This window comes from Mirounga angustirostris, unplaced genomic scaffold (assembly GCF_029215605.1).
Source record: "Mirounga angustirostris isolate CCGP_5_RB_7025 unplaced genomic scaffold, mMirAng1.0.hap1 SCAF_13, whole genome shotgun sequence".
Lineage (NCBI taxonomy): Eukaryota > Metazoa > Chordata > Mammalia > Carnivora > Phocidae > Mirounga > Mirounga angustirostris.
The window spans coordinates 73,059,868-73,064,520 of NW_026991721.1; positions in this window are offsets into that span (position 1 = coordinate 73,059,868).

A 4,653-nucleotide genomic window follows, 5' to 3' on the forward strand; every position below is an offset into this window, starting at 1 on the left:
AAAGACAACAGAAGCTGCTTTTGATCCCCTCTCTAAATATACAACACCCACTTAACGTCTGCCTGCCTGTCATCTGGGCCTTTTGAGGCCCAGAAGTTGAGCTGAATTATGGCTGATGGGAAGAGGCATGGGAGTCACTCATAGGATGAGTCTCCAAGGTTTGCTAAAGCATTACCAGAAATGTGATGATATTTAAAAATACATATATTTATTGAACCTTCTCTTGGGGAGAATGCTGTATATGATTGGAAAGCAATACTTTGATGAGCCCCTTGGGGAGGGTGTAAAATCTCCAAAGGGCCCTCTTGAGTAGTCAGATGGTCACTACCCTTCTAAAGGTGGTGGTTAGCTATACAGTTTTGGTGTGTTCCCTGGTACATGCAGGTTTGGGGCCACAGCTGGATTGCTGAGCCCCACTGTCAGAGGTCCTACTTCTCTGCCGTGTGTCAGAGCATCCAGTCTCTCCAATAAATAATTAGATAAAGAATATTGACCTAGAGCGGTGCCACATTATTAGCCCATTCAGGGTGCCCATGTCTCAGCAGCTCTCAGATACATATTTTTCTGAGATCTTGCTAAGACACAGGGATGGATATCAGATGTCTCCTCCAACTCCAAGCCAGGTGTTAAGAGCAGCTTCTCTCTTTCCTGGCAAATGGGTCAGTCATGTCATTATCTGCCATTGCCAACATGGACGACTGTTTTAAAATGAGCCATACTGACTGGCTCTGATGAAGTTAGAGGAACTATATTTATATTTTTTATCTATAATCTATTAAATACTTATATAGTATTTTCTGTGTGCTATGCACTTTTTTTTTTTTTTTTTGGCTATGCACTTTTCTAAGCTCTTTTTTGTATCCTGATTTTCATCACATCTAAGACAACACTGATTATAAGATGCTGAGGGTTCTAGAGGGGAGGTGGGTGGGGGGATGGGTTAGCCTGATGATGGGTATTAAAGAGGGCACGTTCTGCATGGAGCACTGGGTGTTATGCACAAACAATGAATCATGGAACGCTACATCAAAAACTAATGATGTAATGTATGGTGATTAACAGAACATAATAATAAAAAAAAGATGCACAATTATTTTTACATAGCCCTGAGACAATTAAACTCTGCCACACTATCAATTGTAAAATGCACCTCAACTTCAGAAATGTTCAGTGGGCATATGCATGACTTACACTCAATGAAACATGGTGTATTCATGCATTTAACATTTAACACTAGGAGGTAGGTGCCAGACAGTCTCTCTCCAGAGTTCAAGCTCATAACCACTACACTCTTCTCTCTATAGATATGGAAAGCCAAAAAAAGTTTCAGAAAAATCTACTTTTATTTTATCCATTTTTTTATTGAGATATATCAGATAAATTATTTTAAATATTTCTCCATTTGATGGGTTCAAAGTTTTTCCTGCCTGAACTAATCCTTTAATGTCTGGACAAATACCCAGAAGGCAGTTGAATAACCCAGAAGTGCCCAGCAGTTCCATGGGCCAGGTGCAGGCTAATGGGGAGCCAATGTGTATGTGCAAACATGGATGCTTCTTCTTTTTTAAGATTTTATTTATTTACTTGAGAGAGAGAGAGGACAAGCTGGAGAGAGCACAAGTGGGGTGGGGGTGGAGGGGCACAGGGAGAGGGATAAGCAGTCTTCCAGAGGAGGGGGGCTGGATCGTAGGAACCCGGCGTCATGACCTGAACCGAAGACAGATGCGTAACTGACTGAGCCACCCAGGCGCCCCACGGATGCTGCTTCTCTGAGAACAGAAGTTGTCTAATTATTACTTTTAGACATCATTCAAAGTTTAGCTTTGCTAGAAAGAAGACAGCTCTGCCTCCAATCTAGGTGAGCATGACTCAGTCTCCTGCTGGTGTGGGTGTCAACAGCCCTTTTGACTCAGCGGCCTTCCGCCGCTCACTGGAGTGGTGAGCCAGTCCTGCTTTCTTGGGTGTAGTCATCATTAGGAAAATAAATTGAGCATTCTAACCCGAAGAGGAGCTACTTCTCAGCCTCCTCACCGCTCCTAGTGATCCGAAAGAGGTTAACTTCCTCATTATTTGTCAATTTTGTACAAGTGCTAGATGATCCACAGAGAGAAAAGCCAAAGACGTTGGCTAGAAATTATTGTGCTAGTTTGTGAGCCACTGTTTCAACATGTCTCATCATGAAGTGGGATTTTCCACTGTATGCATTGTCTTTCTAGAACTTCTTCCCAGATTAGCCTTCTCGCCCCTCATAGCACATCACACTTCCCCCACTGTCTTGTAATTGCTTATCTGTCTTCCCTGCCTATTTAAGTTCTGTTGTGCGAAGGCCAGTGCGTGTCAGTCTTGCATTGGAATGAAGTCCACGTTCCAGAAAGTTCCCAGCAGTGCCTTCTCTGGTCTGAGGCAGAGCAAGTACCCAGGATCCTTCTGCTTTCTATCCTGATTACCTGTGCAGCCCTTCGAGGTGCTAGCCTGAGCGCCACGAGAGCAAGTACCAGGTCTGACTTTGATCTAGTCACAATGGCTGGCTCATGGTAGATGTTTTAAAAACATTTGAAAATGAATGAAGGAACTAGAGTAATGAGAATCCAAATAAAGTTTCATGGAAGAAGCGTGTTTTTTCTTTCACTCAATCATTTACTCCCTCACTGTACTGAATCATTACCCTATGACAGGCACTATGTGAATTTCTAAGGGGGGAGATAACCGTTAGATACAGGGGATATACTGGACTTGGCAGGCATGATCAGATGGGGCCCTTAACCTCATGTGGGGGAGGAGGGGGAAGGGTAAGCTTGTCAGGAAAGTGGGTGATTTGTGGAACTAATTTTAACCGGATCATTGGCGGGGGGCTAAATGAAAGGGGTGAAGGGACAGGAATGCATGAGTGGTGAGAAATCCAGGGGAGCAGAAGTAGTTTATGACGCAAAGTCTCAGGCACAAGAGAGAGCATTGTCATTTGAGGAACTGCAAAGAATCCAATACTACTTAGCGTTTAGGGGGTTGGTGGGAGACTAGAGCTGAGGAATCAGGAGGGCCAGATCTCAGTGATCATGGGGTCAGGCAGGGAGTCAAGCGGCATCCTCAGGCAAGTCTCCACTTGAACAGCTCTTAAGAGTTGAGTGACATCATCAGATTTATTTTAGGAAGTCACTCCAGCTGGAGAATGGATTGGAGGGGATGAAGGGATAAAAATTGGGTGTGAGCCTCCGCTGGCTTGGTCTAACGTGGTGATGGGGGGGCGGGGGATGAATTGTCATCAGAGCATGGAGGTTGAAGTGTCTAGTTTGCCTCCCGATTTCAAACAAACTGGGGGAAAAAACCAACCAACTGGCAGAAGTATAAGTAGAATGTCATTTTATTCCACACCGGCCGTCACTTTTCCTCTTCAGGCCTTTGCTGAAGGCTATCTACTGATGTTCCACTGATGGGGTATGAGTGCAGAAGCCCAAGAGGATCTGGCTTGAAGTCCCCTCCCCTGTGAGAAGAGAGTCAGTGGAAAAGAGGGGCCAGAAGCGACCAAATGGGGAGAGAGCAGTGATGGGTGGATGCACTGGGCACCGCACATAAACACGCAGCTAGCTAACAAGGGCCATAGCCTGGAATGAGCCGGCAGCAAAATCTTTAGTTAGATCCAGGCACTACAACCCTGTAGTTTGTTCCAGACTCTTGGGGCGAGGACATGTGTAATTTACAAAAGTCAGCAGGTCAATCTTGTAACAAAATTTTACCTTTGGAAGGAAAGCGAACAGACTGGAAGGGGTCAGTTTCTCAAAGTTCCATATTCCGTTTTTAATTATTCCTTTAATAGCATGCTTCTGTGATTAATGACAAGCTTTCCCACTAGGTTGTTGACTTCATGCCACGGGAGCCCTGTTCTGGCTTTACCCCTGTGCCCAACCTAGGCTAGCGTGAAGGCACTCGGTGCGGTGAATGAAACAATGAATCAAATAAACACATTAACCGAGGATGCCCGCTGGTGTCCTTTCTTGGTTTTGGTTTTGTTTCTCAGCCTTGCGCCAAGTAAACCACAGCAGGGCTCTCCTGTCTGCCTGGTTAGGAACTTGCTATAACAGGATTTCTCAGTTTGAGGCTCGGGGCTTCTGATCCGCTAACAGGGCATCAAAGCTTTATACGTGTGCGCCTGGTGGAGCCTTTCAGTTTCCACTGGATTTCAGAGGCGGGTCTCTGCCCACTCGCCGCAAAGAGCCACAGTTCCGCGCACATCTCCCGCCGCCCCTCGGCATCCCTGACGGCTCCCGGAGCGCGCTGGCTCCAGAGGCTTCCGGGCGCCCCGCCCAGGGGACCGTCCCTTCCCAGCCCCTCGGGTCAGGCCCACCCGACTCGGGCCTCCCACTCTTGGGGCGCGTCCCCGCGGCCTGCAGAGGCGAGGCGGCGCGGCGACAGGCGCGGGGTGGGGGAGCCGGGGCCGCCGCCGCACCCCCGAGCCCCCGGCCCCCCGCCGACGCGGCCACCTTCGGCGCGGGCGGGTGGGAGGGAGGGAGGCGCGGCCTCGGGCTCGGGCCCGCCCCCGCCGCCGGGCCGCCCAGCCCCGCCCCGCCGAGCGCTCGCCCCGCCGCGCGCCCACGCCTCCGCGCGCTCCTCCCGCCGCGCCGCGCCCAGGTCCCGACTTCCCCTCCCGCCCGGCCCGCA